General features: G+C 37.4%; 1 long non-coding RNA gene across 5 annotated transcripts; it reads left to right on the top strand.

The window, feature by feature from the left end:
* The first annotated feature begins 96 nt into the window (after positions 1-96).
* LOC138181406 (uncharacterized) lies at positions 97-16,384 on the top strand. Of its 5 annotated transcripts, none has more exons than XR_011173508.1 (3): positions 97-405; positions 1,009-1,138; positions 16,349-16,384. It is a non-coding gene; the product is annotated as an uncharacterized LOC138181406 (long non-coding RNA). The 5 variants fall into 5 exon arrangements; XR_011173509.1 differs by having other exon boundaries at positions 98-356; positions 1,009-1,151; XR_011173505.1 differs by having other exon boundaries at positions 104-356.
* Positions 16,385-18,213: the final 1,829 nt, after the last annotated feature.

An 18,213-nucleotide genomic window follows, 5' to 3' on the forward strand; every position in this document is an offset into this window, starting at 1 on the left:
TAAAGAGAAATAAAATTCGTGAATATGCAAAATTGAACGAGATCCATGATAAAATTTGCAAAAGTTTTCCTACTGGTAGTTTCCAAGTAAGTTCTAGAAATGTTTACCGCTGATCGTGTTTCTGATTGGTCGAACTCCGATTCGGCTTCCATTGGTTAAAGGAAAAAGGTGGCATAAATGAGACGCGATGTGGATGTCTTTTGGAACGCGTAATCGCGGAACGACTGCGTAAAACAAAGCAATAACCGGAAATTGGATTTTTTATAAGTTTAAATAGAAATTCTCGAAGGTCTCTGGCGGGAACGACGAGAAGAATAAAGAAGATAACAGAGTATTCTATGATATTATAATAACAAGTATGATAATATGTAATCGGGGATAAAATTAAGTGGGCAGATAGTGAAAGTAAGCATCAATGAAGTTTAATTATTGAAATAGCACTAATGTTATATACCTAGTTTATATTTATTATACATCCCTATAATACATATAGATTATTTAGTAAATTATTGAAGTTAATATTTACATCTTTGTGCAAATAAGCTGTATTTAATGAAACTTATCTATTTCCACTATCTGTTCACTTATTTCTTCTTTTTCCACTTATTGCTTCGAACAATAAGAATTTTGAATTATGTAGAGAAATTGTGTTATACGCTTCGTTTATTTATAAACAGCATCAACATTGATAGAGATAATAAAAATTTAATGTAAGTTTAAATTATATATATAGTATACAGATAACCTGTTTAAAAAGAATGTACAATTTATTATAATTTTTATTTGTTACAAATATTTCATAATATAAAGATAAATAATTCAACAGAATAATAAATTAGTTTTCAATCGTCAATACGTTTTTTTTTATTCGATACATTGTAAGTTTCAGACAAGTTAGAATGTATTGAGGATTAGTGTACGATATATGTAATGGTATTATTAGATCTGTGTATGTATATCTTGTAGATCATTATTTTGTCTTTCGTAACCTACCTGTTCCTATTTCAGGTAAAAGTAACGGAAGAGAACGATGACTGGTAGGTGTGGCGATTATTGGTTGCCCCTGTACACAAGACTCCACCTACCTGTACGCCTATTTCGGTTCTAAACTGGGATAGTATTTCCTCTAAACGAACAGGTATTTCATTATGGTAATGTATAAAAATCAAACAAATATGTCATTCGATTCGAAGAATGGAGTATATTTAATAAAACATATGGTATATTTTATGATAAATATTCATTGAACATTATATATTTTTTAAAGGGGAATTGCAAAATATTTAAAGGTAGCAATATTATTGATTTAACTATTTTCTTTCTATATAATTATATTAATATAATTTTTACGATAGAACATACTTGGATATCTACAAAAATTAATTAGGGATTGTTTTTTTAAATATCAAATGCTTAAGATATCAACGGTAAATAATTAATAAAACTATGAAGAAATACTGCTACTATAAAGTAATTCGCAAACTTTTGAAAAATGTTGCATTGTTATATTAAACAATTCTTAAGGGTACAATAACAAATAATTGACAAAACTATAGAAATATTGTTATTGTGCTAAAGAATAATTCACAAATTTGTTAAAAATTCTCTATTATTATACTATACTGTGTGACATGTGTATTATGAAAGATACACAACTGTATCAAATAAACAGTTTATTTGTTTCCTCCTTTTTACAATTTTACTTTTAACAATTAATAAATTGCGAATATTTATATTATTACTTTCGAGTAACGCGCTATTACTCATATATTTTTCCATATTATGCATATCCTCGTGCTTTTAAATCCCCGATAAAAATTCCGAAATCTAATAATCGATAATTGTGCTGACGATTATGAAAGTGTTAAGACAATTAAATCACATTTATATTTTTCGTTCCGAGATATTTAAAGTTTCGCATTTGACGCTTGAGCCAAATTCTGTTTAATGACACAACTACCAGATCTATCTAAAGATTCAATTTTCACTACTTTACAAAAATTGTTACATCATGCAGTTACATCACTTTCATAATTACCGGTACAATCGATACACGCGATACAATTACCCTGCGCAAAAGAGATTTCCCAACTCTCAATTCCACTAAGTCCTTCCCTTTAATCAACCCTGTCAATCCTATTGCAGATTCTGTCGAATACGAAATCTTCAAAAACAAAATCGCCTAGTGGAGCCGATCGTGACAAGTATCGCGAATCGAGTCGTTAAAGTGAGTCGTTGGTGAACTCTGCGAAAAGTATTTAGGTTGAGAGAGGGGGTGAGAAAAAGGGGTGGCGTCGGTGGTGGAAGGTAAAGCTCGAAGGACGAGCGGAGGGTTGAGGAGCTATCGGGCGTGAATAATGCGCGGCGCCGTCCGTTCCTTGGTTCGATTCTGGCTCGGCTGGATGGATTGATAAAGATTAAAGGTAAAGGGAGGTGGCAGGGTCCAGGGGTGTTTTCGAGTTAGGCGACAGAAGTCAGCCAGCGAAACGAATCGGCCGCACGTATGGAGGGGGATGATGTCACATAGGGGCTCCCCCCAGCTTAAATACATACAGATGCAAGCTGGACTGATGCATCGAGTCTTGGGGTACAGTGACGTAGGTAACCGAGGATTTTCATCAAACTTTTCCCTTCCACATGGATATGTATACATATTATACGCCGCGTCCCGTGAATATAATACCATCCTAAAATTGTAGTTTCTTATAGGCAGGACATGATCAGAAAACAATATATGAAACAAAATATTCTGTCAGGTTGGTTCTGTAGTTACGAAATAAGAAAAAAATTATTGTTTTTACCATTTTACTCAAATTGACAATTATTTGATAGATTTTATAGTCGTGAGACGCAATGTATTTCCCTTTTCAGATGAAAATAGTGAAATTTTTATATGCTTTAGTAACAAATGAACAAAAGTTTCATCTTTTGCGATTATTTCATTAAGAAGAAAAATCCTTCATCTACGCAAAAATCGTTGTATAAAGAAAATTTGTATATTAGAATAGAAGGACGCGTGTAAAAGAAGAGATCCTACCATTGTCTAGAAAAATCACACGCAATGATTATTCCATTGAAAGGAGGAGAAAGGATCGTTTTCACCTATGCTTTCCCACAATGGTCGTTACGCAAGGAAATTTCTATACGTAAAAAGATACATGTATAAAAAGAATTTCCCCACTGTATTTAAAAGTCACGCTCGATGATGGGACTACTAAAATTCGTATAGAGCGCCCGCATATCTGCTATGATCGGTACCAGTAGCGACGAATTACATAATTTGATTTAACGTGTAAACCAAGTGAACGAAGCTGGTTCCTTAACGATCGCGTTACGGTCGCACGAAGAATGGTGAACGGTGACCAAGGGTCGTTTTATCTCGCGATGGAACAAAGGAAATCGTTACTAGAACGTCGGGTATTCTCCGCGAGTCGTAATATCGAGGAAGCTGCGCGATGAAACGGCCATTTAAAATGAAATACAATTCTTACCGTCGTGAAGCGGCGTACCAACGGCGACACGACATTCCATCGACCTTCTAGAAAATGGATCTCATAAAAGACTTCTTTCTTTTTCGTTTTTCATTTCTTTTTTCTTTTTTTTTTTTTTTTGTCGCAGACTACTTTCGCAGATAGCGTCGTTGGAGCAAGGAATCTTTCCTGTGCATGTTTTGGATGGGATGTGAGAAAGTGTACGAAAGTAACGATATCGTTTTGAGAGTTTGATAGGAGGATAGTTTGTCTCTAAACTTTATCGATAAGGTTCTTCTTACATCTTTTATTTTTAGGCGGATTTGGGAATTGCTGGAATATCGAATCGATGTATTGGAAGTGAGAAATACCACCGTTTCAAAGTATTTTCGGTGTAAGCTTTTTATTTTAATTGTTAATTAAATTATGAACAATGTAATGATAAATTTATAAGCAACCGTATATCGTGTGTGCTACAAATTAACACCATTATGAGACTCATCATGATCGTCTATCGTGATTATACCGATAGAATTGGAAATGAATCTGAAAGCATATATAGAAGTTATTTATTGCAAACGAGATAAAGATATTTACTGCAAGCGTGCACTTCATACAGATCACCAAACAGTTAATTATTTATTATGTGTACGAATGACTCGCGATATTTTAAGAAATCATCTCTATTTATACCGCATATTAATTTTGTTACTATATATATGCTTGTAATTAATATTTTGTATCTTCTACATGCGTTATTAGATTGGTCTGAAATTTTACCAATGTAATCGCAATAATCGTGTCTCGTTACGGCGCTAATGAAAATTTCAAGACGTTTCGTTTGACACGAACGATGTGCGCGTAAAAGCTTCGTACGACAAGTGTGCGAAAATACTTTCGCGAGCCAGTGTATCTCACTGTATGTAGGAACATCTCGTTGATACTTCAACGAAGGTATTGCGGGATTGTTCTACGCCAATGGAAACGGCTCGGCACGGATGACTCACGCGATTTCTCTCGCAGCCTCCTTTGCACGGTCCCGTATGGTAGTCATGTACAATGGAGAATAGTAAACGCAGTAAAGGTAACTCGAAAAGAAGAGGGCCGGTGGTGCAGGGCCAGCTTCCCCCTGTGAGCGAGTACCCGCGGGTCACGTGCCACGATTTTCACCCCCGTACGACCGATTGCCAGTCCGAGCGGATCCGGATCGCTCGTTCGAGACGATTTCGCACGGCAGGGTACGAATTTCCTTCGATAAAACCGTATAATGAGCGTGTTCGTTCACTTTTAACGCTAGAACTATCGGTGACAAAAGAAGATATGATACGAATAGAAGAAATAGAATAGAAGGAAATAGAAGATATGATACGAATGGCAGAACAAGCTTTTATCCATAGATTCTAGAAAAAGTCGTTAAAACTTCCCCAAATATATCGTTCTATATCTATAGTTTCTATGAAAAAGTATAAACCGTATCGGGAAGAAAATCTTCCTGTATTTTGGAAAAAGTCGATTCGAACGTATCTTTGTATATTTATAAAGATTCTTTGAAAAAATTGTGAAGTATACCGGGAGTAGAATAAGTTTGTATTCTTATGTTTTGGAAAAATCATTCGAATCTACCAGCAACAGATTCTCAGTATTTTCACACTACGTAGGTACCGTGTATTCGTGTACCATAGCAAGTTTCATTAATTGAGAACATCGTTACGATCTTCCTCTGCTACGCGTTTCGCTGTAATTTACACGCGTTTCGAGCTTCTGCTGGAATAAAGTTATTATCCCTGTTCGGTGTTCTTGCAAGTGACATCATCCACCGTCAAAAATTGTGAATCAACGCAGCCACTAACAAATAGCACGAACAACATATTTACACGAATTTTTCAGTAACAAAATACATATTTAATTCCAAACGATTTCCACTAACATGGGGTCAAATTAAAAGAAGTTTTTTCCTTAGAAAAATCGAAGAATATAACTTGAAACGCGTTAAATACCTCGTCATCTATAATGTAAATAAAAATTCTAGAACTTTCTAGATCCGAAACAAAAGCCCCATGACAATCATATTTCTCGTTTCAACAAACCAACGATAGTTCCTATTGTCAAATTTATTAGGTTTAAACGAGAACTGGTATCTGATGAATTTTTGTGGTTCGAACGCGGTGGAAGTAGCGGCGCGCGGTTCGCGTCAGCAATTAACCGTTGCAAGCGTCTCCGGCGAGGAGGATCTTTAATTAAACAATTACGGTTAAATCGAGCGGAATTTCCAACGTTGAACCCGCATGCTCGTTAAAGAACGATACGTGTGTTCTACCTACGGCTGAAGGTGGCTCTGTGAGAAGTAAGCAGCGCGTGCAACCTTTGATCAGGTACCACGTGGACCCACATATTTCAATCCAGGGAATTGTGAGTCACGACAAGAGGCCGAATTTAGATCCGCGATAAAGAAGGATTCTATCGGAGACTGTCGCCGGTTAATTCTTCTAAGGCCATTCTCTACTTTTAACGTGAATTGACGCGTTCAATCAGCGGCCAACCAACCATTCCTCGTACCTTGAACGATCTCTGAGAAAAGGAAACCGGAAGATACACGTCTCCCACGATAAATAGTGTTCTCTTTCGTTAACACGTCCGCTACCATGCGAATTTTATATATCGTTGATAGAGCGCGGATGTTTGTATATTTTTAAAAAAATTTAATATTACAAAATGTAATATGCAGAAATATATGAAGCATTTATAGTGGAATATTTGTTACGATATTTTACGGATCAAAGAAATTTCTATTAAATTCCATTTGTTTAATGATGTTTGTAAAAGTATAAAATTGCATGAACATCGATCGTGCACTTTTATTATTATTATAATTTTTATTTATGCGAGTGGTCTCACCTTAGTGGAGTTTCGGTTTACCGATAGCACTATCGTTTTTTACTTGATTTCCTTCGCCGGCCACAACATCCTTTCATCAGTTCTCTTATTTTACCCGGGCAACTCGATCTTACGTCCACGTTCCGTTTTTATCGCATTTACGAGCATAAAGATGCTTTCAGATCTCTTCTCGTCAAGATCCTAATTTATCCGCGTAGCCGAACGTAATTAACGATTGCGTTTTTATCTCAATCTTTATACGTTCTTGTAATCTTGATCGGTAAAGGGATTATCAAATTAAAAAACTTGAACGGTGTAATACTTCAAAGAAACGTGAAAATATGAAGAATTTTTAAGTAATTTATCGTCTGTACGTTCTTTGTAAAATTCTTCCTATATTCTTCCAATATAATCCTCCCTTCTACAATAACAAATTTTACCTTTTAGAATACCAATACGCAATAAGGTAGAAAATTTGAATATTTTAATGTTGTTAATAAATGTAAAAGCAACAAATTCCTTAATCTCTCTCGATATTTAATAAATATTCGAAGGCAGAATAGAAGACTCCGATACTTAATAAAGTTAAAAAATCGAATATCGTAATATTCCGAAGAAATGTGAAAATACAAAATTTTCTTATTTAATACACGCTCGTACGATGCTGATAAAGTTCTACCAATATTTTTTCCACATTGTCCGTGACTTTTCTCGGCCTTCTCCTTCAAAAATTCTTCGACAGAACGAAGATGAGGTAGACTGATAAATCAATCGATGACTCTTCGATGAAAAGCGTGCATTAGTAATCGAGGAACGTATATGAACGTTCGAGGAGTTGGTTTATTCGCTGTGGATACAAAATATCAAAAGGTACAGCCCCCTCGAACGCACTTAAGTTTGCCGACAGATATTGATTTTCGTGAGGTCAAACACGAGCCAATGGTGAGTCCGAATCCACCGCGACCGACGACTTGCACAGGACTCATTGTCGTGCGTATTTATCGTCGTGCGCGAATGGTATTGCGGAAATCCATTATTTCGCGAATCAGAGTGAATAACTTCACTCGATTATTCTCGTTCCAGTTTTACGAAACTGTAACTACGAAGAGTTTATTTAAAGTAACTCGTAAATGAGATTCGAGTAGCGAAGTAATTCGTACGTCGAAGTAAATTCAAAAACTCGATGATTTTTATAATATATTATGAAATTTCTTATAACATTGCTGAAAGTAAGAAAAAAGTTTGTTGAAATGGAATGTCTCTCTGTTAAATATCTCATTTACTTGTATAATTTTTATTCAAGCAGAAGATTCATTTTATTTGAAACAAAATAGTTTTGATTAAGAAAAGAGTATCTATATAAGTATAAAAGAATTCTTCTTTCGAAATTCCATATTTTTTCGCAAAATCCATGAGATGTATAACCATCCCATATATCAAACATTTACCAACGATCCTCCTAAATCGCATCCCATCTTCTCTTGCCAGAGGTCCATCTTGCAGATCCTCGTTCTCAAACACCTCATTGACTTTCAACTCAAAATTTCACTCTCCACAAATTCTACCACGTGATTTATCTGAAAAATCTATTTGCAAATCACATCCATCATCTTCGTAATTCCAACTCTATCCTTTTTGTGAAATTTATATTAAAATAGCGTCGCCAATCGTAATACGCTTAGATCCCAGCTACGTCGATTTTACGCTGTAATTTTACTACGATTTTAACGTTCTGCCAGTTTTCTTATTCATCGAAAATTAATGTTACGAGTATAAAAAACGTTTTCTTCCTTTCGGAAGCATTTTCGGCGAATGAACTTTCCAGGTAAACAGAATCTTAAGCCGAATCTTTCGAAATTTTTGCACGACGCTTGGCGACCACAAATTTTTAATTAGACGACTTTTGCTCTTCTCGGTGAATGCTTTAACCTCGTATTAATTAACTTCATATTTGAACGTATCAATAGGCAAAATAAACAGTGGAAACAAAAATAATGTAAATTATTCAAATTTGATATCTTCTACAATAGAACCAAATTACATATGCATTTAACGATTGCTAGCAATATTCCTTACTGGAATATATATTCTTTAAACAATCTGCACAAGTATTTATCCTAAAACTTACAGCAGAAAGAACTATTGTAACGTGATTCGAGTCTTAAAGGGTTAAAGAAAAGGGACAAAGCGAAAGAAAGAAAGGGAAAGAAAGGGAAAGGAATAGTAATTGAGCGTACCTGTAGGCGAAGAGAACGCGACAGAGAGGGTAAGCAAAGGGGGAGAGGAAAAGCGGCAGGAGGGTGGTCGACGATGCTCTCTCAGTCAAACACGGGGAAAAAATACAGGGCAACCGAATGAATGAATGGCTTCCAATCTGTTCCATCCCTTTGTTGAAGCGGCTCGTGCCGCGTGTGCAAATCTACCCTTCTCCCCATTTTCTCTCCTTCTCTTTCTCACACAGATATTCCTTTTCTCTTGCTCGTGCATAGTCTTCTCTGTCCACCCTCCCCCTCTTGCGAGCACACGCCTCACACCTGAGCACAATGGGATCCCGATTTCACCCTCGTGCACCACCTTCCCATCAAGCGTGTTTAAATACTGACGTGCGCCGTAATATGTGCGTCTGAGCATGCCCAGTTTGTCTGCCTGTCTCCTGTATATACGTATACACGTGTATACGATTGTATGCGAGTTTCACCCTCTCGTTGGGCCATGTAACCCCCCAGTCACGTCGCCAACCATCCCCCTTTTTCCTTCGTTCATTCGACTCGCCTTCGATTTCACGTGACCGTAAACGGTCGAATGTGTGTCGGAATATGACTTTTGCCTGTACCGTGATCATTGATTATCGGATTTTATCCTTCGTGGTTTCCTTCTTCTCTTCTGTTTTAATCTCTCGTCAATGAAGTTTCTTTCGTTCGCTCGGTGGTATTTTGGTTGTGGATCGTGGTCCATTTAATTCGTAGACTATACTTCGGGTTTCTATATTTCGCGTTTCTGGGGAATTTGAAAATACGGAAAATTGCCTAGAACGTACGTGGGATGGTAAAATATATGAGACATCGAAATGGTCAAGTTAGATTGCAACCGCCGCAAGAATTTAACTTCAACTTATCGGCTCGTTCTACAATTTCCGTTCTGTCTGTCGCGGCACGTGAGAAAAGGAAATACGCAGTCGCCAGCCACCGCAAGAATTTCACTTATCGTTCGATTCTACGATCTTAGAAGTTAAAGTAATTAGAAATTACAATCGCTACAGTAATTCAATCTCCACTCGTATAATTCTACGATCTTCGTTCTACTATTACACGCAATAGGGGAGTTTCTGATCTCTCCAAGATATAAATACACGCGAGCAAATCTACTCGTTTACACAAACGTTGTGAAACGGGAAGAAAAATCGTAGCCGTGACCACCGAAAGAAAAAACAAATTGATATACGATTTGATCACGAGTCTAGAAAATCACGAAATTAAGAAACAGAAAAGACAACACCGAAAATCCATCCACGTAACAAACCATATAATCCATTCACAGACCAAAACGATTAATCCGACATTTACAAATTTTACTTAACTTCTGCTTCCTGTTTCGCAGAGTCAATCGATCAATGGCAAACGAACGGTTCGTATAAAACCGAAAGGAAGATCCTGATCGTGATCGCTGTAAAAGCCTTCAAATCCAATTTCATCGATCATCAAGCTCGTGACAAAAGTGGCTGGTAATTAAAAGAAAGAAGAGAAAAGGACCATTTCGATTCAGCTCGATACCGAATAGGTGAACGAGCGCGCATATTAAAAGCCTTTTAACGTAACCGACTGTATTCAGGGTACTTTGGAGGCAGGGTTGAAACCACCCCAGTCGGATTCACCCTCCTGGCACAGTCCAAGCTCTACGTGCGCCGATTCGTATGTACCTACGTGTTTAGGGAATAGAGAAGCACCACGTAGGGGGATGAAGGATAGAGGAAGAACCAAAATGGATGTTTGGGGGTAGGTGGAGGAGGGGGCAGGGTGAATCAGGAGGAGTATGGGATAGGGAGGGATAGGTTATGTTCTTTCCGCCTGCATAGCCATCTATTCAAGTTATTGCATTACTGGCTTAGCTTTGCTACCCCGTAGCTCGTGCACGATGCGTAGCCACCCCATCGTCCATATCCAATATCCATCGACACCGCGGCTGCATTTTGCAGCGCGCACCTTCCCAGAACACGTAACCGCAATCCCTTTAACCTTTTGTTTGCCGATTCGATGCCACGCTCGACTCGACGGATTGCTGATTTTATGGCGCAATTGAAAAATGCAACGGAACGTTTTTGCATGCAGGAGCCGGCTAGTTTGTGAATATTGGAATTCTTCACATTTTTTTTTTGTATTTTATGTCTTTTCTCTTTTCTCAGATATTCTTATTTATAGTATTCTATGGCGACAGGCGAACGATCTATAAAATTGAAATTTACAGAACGAAGCTATGTGTTTTAAATATTCGTACCACTGTAGACGAGGAGGTGAGTTTAGGTTGTCGTTGATGAATATCGAAAGTTTGAGTGTCTTTCGGCCATGAAAAGACACGTCTATCGCTTTACACGGTAAAAGTATTTGTAAAATACGTTTTTACGTCAGATAGACGGGTGATATTATTTGTCTTGTGATTTCTCGACAGTCGAAGATTATAAATTGTAAACAATTGTGGCTCGTTAACAATTGTAAGAGAAACTCTTGTACGCGTTTACCAGTTCCAGAACTATTAATTTTGGTTGTCGAAAGAATGGTTTATTTGGACGCATGTTGCCGATGAATAGGAGAGATAATTCAATTTATTATCACGGCTGATTTGACAAACGCGGCGGATCGAAAAATCGGAACGTTCGCTGAGATACAACCACGGCCCTGTGAAATATCTGTCAAATATCTATCTCTTGGACGTGAGTGCGAGCATAAATTATTTCTGTAAACAGTAGTCTGCCTGCGAATGCACATGCACGCGGTCGTATTTCATTACGCGAAACGTGGGCTGCGCGTCGCGCACCTGAGCACGTGCCATTTCACGTCGCGAATGGAACTTGTACCAGAAGATCTGCACAAGACGTTTCGGATAAAATTATCGATTTACGAAACTATGAGCTTCTACGTTTATCGAAATACAAAAGTACAGGGCATTAAAAGGCATAAGAGCAACGGAAGAATAACAGTAAAAGTAAAACAGACATCGAGTTATCTTGGTTTCTTGCGATATTACATTTTCGAGTTAGTCGACGTAAAGATGTTAAATGCGCCAATGACACTGCGCCTTTCTGACACAGAATTGCAATTTTCACGCAAATTCTCGTTCGATAAAACTACGAAGAAAAGGGATATAAGGAGCAAGAAGAAAAAAAAGAAAAGTCTTTCGATCTGTCAAATTTTGTTATAAACGTCTAAGAAATTGTTTTTCCAATTTTATTAAACTTTGTTTTACTAAATCGATTAAAAATACCATTTAACCAGCACGTAAATTTAGTATTAAATATGTTATATTTAATCAGATGTAGAACTTAAACGCAACGCGGATTTAGCATCAAATCCGTTGAACCTATTCGTATTTGCAGTATTGAAATAATATTAACAGACTATTGTAATACTACTAGCGGAATATTAAATGAATTAAAGCTGCGCAGCCGATTCAGCAGACATACAACGGTACAAAGGAAATAATATTAATCACGATAATGAACAGCGAGTCTGTGTATATAAATGATTGAATTAGAGGCAGTATCGATGTTGCATGAGTTCCATGGTTCCATGATTCGGCCGGTGGCGTTGCAGGACGTATCGATAGATGCCACATGTGGGAGGAAATACGATAAAATTACCGGAGGAACAGCGATAGAGCAGCGCGTCACGAGGAAATCCAGGTTTATCGCGATACGCGTAGCCACGATTCGTCACGTATCGACGAAAAATCTATTTTGCGACAAGGGGCTTTCGTCGAACGCGATAAAACACGGCCGATGTGTCCATTGTAACGAGGCTAATGGACAGATTTATGGTCACTTCGCACCTCGTTTACGCGCCCTTCCAATTACCGGCGTTTCGAGCACCTTTAAACTACTGTAAAATCTCTACCCTCGACACACTGATTTCCAACACGCCATCATTTCGTCGATTTTATTTTCTCAATTTCTAACTCTCCACTGGTATCATTATGATTAAATTACTTTATCTTGGAATTTTTTATTGTTCCTGTTCTTTTATCTATCTTTTAAATTCTCAGTGAATGGAACTGAGTTTCTTTTCATTTATAAGCTTCCAACGAGACACGTTTTTTCTTTTTGTTCGTTTTTACTTTTTCGGTTTCTCCTTTTTTTTTTTTTTTATTAATGGAATTTTCGAGTTTGCGAGCGTATAAGAATGTGTGAATGGACAGCGAAGTACAGACGACCCAATTTGTTTGCCTGTTAAAACGAAATTTCGAAACGTCAACGTGATGGCTCCGATAAAACGGAATTAACACGCGTGAAACGGGTTCCGCGTGTCTACGTCCGAGCTAACAGCGCGCGACCTGGATAATTTTGATATGTCGACGAAGTATCGATGAAACGCCGACGATAAATCAACGGTGGCTGATGATTACCTACGTACGGGGAAATGCGTTTCAACGATATTAATTCTTTAATACAGAAAGCTTAGAGTGTTTCCGAGTTTCGTTTCGTTTTTCTTTCCACCTCATCGAGAATTAGCTAGCGAAATAATAACGTAAGAGATACGCGAACGAAATTTTACAAATAAATACAAGAAAAAACCACAAGGAAGAATCACCATAGATCATAGGTCTACTTTTTACACGAAAACAATTTTAAAATTTTCCTAAACTGTTACTGTCACCGCTCACGCAACTTTTCTACGTTTATTTTATTATTATTCTTTTTCATATTATTCACTTGATCTCTAACTAAAAACACGATTCCTCGAGCAATTTCCTATTCCTTGGTCCAATCGTCGTTTAAACGGGGGCAGAATGGTTACCCCGAGGAGGAGGCACGTGGTATAGGTGGGAGAGCGAGATTTCCTCGTGGGAACTGGCTGTGCCACTCTAGGTCGAATTTATCGATGAGTCACGCGTGCGATCTCGCGACGCCGCCACGTTTTTGCAGAATCGTTCCGCCTAAGGGGAACTCGCGGTAGCGGCGGCCCTTTTGCAAGCAGCGCATACGTACCTAGCCCATAAAATCTGGCCCGCATAAGGGGCACCTAAGCAGTGAGCAAAGAGAGAGAAGAGGAAAGAGAGGAAGGTGAGCAGCTCTCTGTGGACCCCCGGGCTGTCGCCCATATGGCGAACATCGTTATTGCCGCGTCGAGTCCATAGGTAAACTACGCCAGCAAGCACACACTTTTGTACTTTTTGTCTCGAAGAGAAAGAGAGAATATCGTTTGTGCTGTCCCACGTTTGTGGCTCCACCTTCCCCATGGAACACGATCTGTCGTTACAGGAACTCTGACCTGCAACATTCGGCTCGACGTGGTGCTGATGAGAGCAGACCATCGATTTCCAAATGGTTAGTCCATCAATAGGTCACGTAGTCACGTTAACTGAGATTTTTGTCACGATCCTAGAATTTCTTAATTTCAATCTCGCTTTCGTTTTAACGAGCAAAAAATTCTTCCTATGTTTCCAGGTGTTTCAGATAAAATTAATGGGACACATCACGTACAGGTAGCGGTAACAATCTTGTCACATTTTCTACGAACTGTGAAAATATCTTTTAGCGTTAGAAAACTCGGGTCGTGGATGGTCGAAAGAAGGGACCCGTCTTCAAATTTTCATATTTCAATTTTGTTCCCGTTTTAGCGAACAAGAAGGATTTTTAACGCCGTAAGAGGAGATTTATCGTAAAATTGAAATATGCGAAGGTATTCCTTAATGTTAGGGAAACATAATTGCGTCGAAAATGATGGTCAAAAGCAAGATCAAGATATAAGGTAGTATGGAATAATTTAGCTGTTTATCGGGAAAATTTTACTCCTCTAAAATCGTTCAACGGATAATCGAAATCCGATTCAGTTAAACATCGCACGAGTGTTTTTTTCTTTTTTTTTATTTAATTCTTTATATTCACAATTTGTCCAGTTTGGACATTTGGCAGAACACGAGTGTGTGGCGAAAAATTATCGTCTTCGAAAGTTTGACGAGTCCTGAAACAGATCAAAAGCTGCCTTCCTTTTCAGAGACTCTTTCCTAAAGTACAGGTAGCTAAGTAAACGTTTGGAATGTTTGAGAGTGGAATTTTCTTCAACGAATGACTTACTCGCGTTACGTGTAATATACAGAAAATTTGACTACTAATGGAACAGAGTAAAATGATATTACGCGAAAAGAGAAGAGGATAAAATCTTTTTAAGATTTGTATAAAGTTAATCGTAATGCTGGAATTATCAAATCGATCGAAGATTGATATTAATTTTCCCGGTAGTATTAATGTTTAGATTTATTGAAAAATATTACATAATTAATTACGTATAATATATTTAGACTCGTTTTAAAGATCGATAAATTAGCATTAAATATTTACTTGGTACGTACATATTGTGTATGCATTTGATTATTTTCCGACTAAAAAATGTTGTATAAATTTCGACCGAAAAATGCCTGGAGAACGAGGATCCGATGTGATTTTTGCGACGTTTTCACTGCAAAAATCGAAGATCACCGAGTTAAGTTTACATAGGGTTGTTTCAAACAAATTCCATTCAAAAGAGAAACTATCATATTCCAAAGCCAAGCAATCACTATTAAATTACGCTCACGTTCCCCAACATGAAATCTCCCATCGATAAGACCTCCAGCTTCCTCTTCGCTGTTCTCATCAGAAAACTTTTTGCCCTATACGGGTGTCGAGACGATCCTTCTTCTATCGCGATTCGTCTTTGCTTCTGACAGCAAAAACTCAGGCGAATTCGATATCTCGTATCGTTAAGAAGCCGATCAAGCCTCTGTGTAGCGACTGTAAAGGCGTACAGTAAAGGGTTGAAGTTGGTACGCGGAATTGTCGAAACAAAAGCAAGAAAACGGTTGCCCCATGGGCGTGAACCGAGGTCGAGTTGTTAATATGTCACGCTTTATGGGCCGGCAGGTTATACAGAGTAACCTGGACACGCGGCTGCGTGTTGCTACGGTAAGTCTGTTTCTTAAAGCTTTTAAAGTATAGCGATAGGGAGAGGAATTTGCTTGGATCCTGAGATGCTGTGAAATTTGTATCATACTTTAAATGGATTGCCGGGGTAAAAAGTAAAAATAGGAGCTTGGAATTTTATTTTAAAAATTAAGTGAAATATCTTGAGAATTTCTCCGAAGCAGCGACAACGTTAGGATTTTAGAATTTTGTAGGCGAATCGCTAAAGTATTGGCGAAAAGACTTCTTAGTTGAGTATAGAATTACTGTGACGTTTGTACATTGATATAAATTAGAAAAATTGGAAATACCGTTCGAGAAGGATATTGGGATTTTTCTTGGCTTCCAATTTTCTTCCAAGCTTTCATAATTTCAAAGCGAAAATTCCCAACCAGCCTTTCGTATACCACTGCAATTTTCCAAATAGTTCCATCCAACGCAATATTTATGACTACACGGCGGATTTTTATATAAATCAGTATCTCTTATAGGACTAATTAAACAAATGGAATCCAAGTAGGAATTTATTTAATCCACTGAATATTATTATCTTGTCCCAAAAGTTTCTTCCGTTTCGTAAGGAAATAATGGATGCGCGCCATTTTTTGTTTCTTATTATTTTATTGAATTATGTATGATCCATTAACATGAAACATCAAATAGAACAAACGCACATTTCTTTCAATGGAATAAAATGGATGAAACATAATTCAATAAAATAATGTGAAACAAAAAATGTTGCGCATCTATTGTTTCCTTATAAAACGAAGGGAACTTCGAGACAATCTAATATATTAAGTACTTTATACACGTGAATCCTGTGTAATTTTGCAATTCAAAATTTCTTATTATATAGATGCATAGAAATCCGTAGCTTATTTATGACCTACAAACTATCCTCCGTCTTATAAACCTCAATTTGTCTTTTATTGCATAAAAACCCGTAGCTTATTTATGACCTACAAACTATTCTCCATCTTGTAAACCTCAATTTATCTTTTATTTAACTTTCAAAAGATACACTTGCGTTTTAACTGAATTGCCTTACTTAGTATCTGGATATAATCGTTTTTATCGACAGGATTCCTACAATGAGGGTAAACAGCTCCTCCGTGTTGTCGATTGGCTCAAGGGAAACCCGCGGTAGCCAGGACTGGTGCCTATCTTATTTTGCAAGCGGCACTCTCAGGGTAAACAGAAATTCGAACGTAACAAATATTTGCTCCGCTTGCCCTGGTTATATTATACCGCCTGACTGCTTAACTTTGTTCGTGCTCGGACATACTAGCCGTGACTTATCCACCATGCGTATTAAAAACCTTGGAACTTTCGTTATATCGTCACGATAAGGGGTATTAGTTCACGTCGTGATTATTGATTGCAACATTCTGACTCTGACGTGTTCTTTAAGCCATGGTTAATCATGGTTGGTTGAATGTTGCATGTAATTGATGGATATACTGTTGCAATTTCAGAAGACGATACTATAATTGGGACGCTGATTGTCTTTTTTATCTTTCCGTGTAAGATGATGTAGTGTTTTCATTGTAAAACGATACGGAGCTTGAGTATTCCAATGCGAAACGACGAAGCAAAGAATGGCTGATATACGTGTAAGTAGTTTGCGAATGTTTATGCAAATTCGCGGAAATATTTTATAGAGCATTTTTATAAACTAAAGAAATGGAACTTATGTATCATCGTCAACATATTATAACAGATAACTATATCTTGAGTTTTGATTGAAGGAGATTAAACGAATAGAAGAATTCGGCCATTAACGTTGGAAAAATGTCGACGCAGCGATTCCAATAGTTTGACGAATGACTTAAGTCGATATTTTATGAGAATGTTTAACAGGAAGAAACCCTTTTAAAGATTAGAAGAATCTTGAGAAAAAAAATGAAGAGTCGTTGATTTTTCTCTTTTATCTTAAGAAGCAAAGTTTGATGAATCGATAATTTATCAAATATAAGATTAATAGACAGTGTACTGAAAATGTTTTAAATTGTTCTGCTGTGAAGTGCAAAAAGCACGTCTAATTATTCTTTCTATATAGTCGCTTGGAAGGTAAGAAACACGTGAAGCTAAGGAAGACAGATCTATCCTCTCGCTTTCTTCTTCCTCTTCTATCCTTCTCTTTCGGTTTATTTCTTCTCAAGTTTTTCTTCTACGTTTTTCTTCAAGATTCTTCCCTCTCCCTTTTGCTTTTCTCGTTAAACGGAATTCTTCTCGTAACGCGAAGCTAGTTCAGATTCTTGGAATCCTTGATCGAAAGGTTTGTTCACTTGCATGGTTTCACAGTTGACGTTTTTCCTTCTTATCTGGCAGTTAGTGTACTAGCATATAATTACAGAAATTGAAACTCGATATTTGATTGAGATATTTCCACGTTACGTGCGTTCTGTTCATCTTTGCACCTTCAAATATTCGTAAAAATATAAGTTTCCGTAAGCGTCCGCGATCCGATGATAAAACATCAATTCTCTTGAATATTTCGAAATGGTAAAAGTGACAAGTTAACTGATTAACGAGGATAAAGGTACAAAGAGGCGATCGTGTTTTTCCCGAAATCGTCTTTGTTTCTTATTCTCGTGCGTCGAGCAGGAAGAACCACGACGCCTCCCACTTTTGCTCTTGGAAGAGGAGCAAGAGCACGGAAGAATGCTCGCGTGTGTGGATTCCATTCCACGCCAGTTTTTCGCCGTATATACCTGATTA

The sequence above is a fragment of the Bombus flavifrons genome, chromosome 7 (assembly GCF_040668555.2).
Source record: "Bombus flavifrons isolate JBK064 chromosome 7, iyBomFlav1_principal, whole genome shotgun sequence".
NCBI classification, from domain to species: domain Eukaryota; kingdom Metazoa; phylum Arthropoda; class Insecta; order Hymenoptera; family Apidae; genus Bombus; species Bombus flavifrons.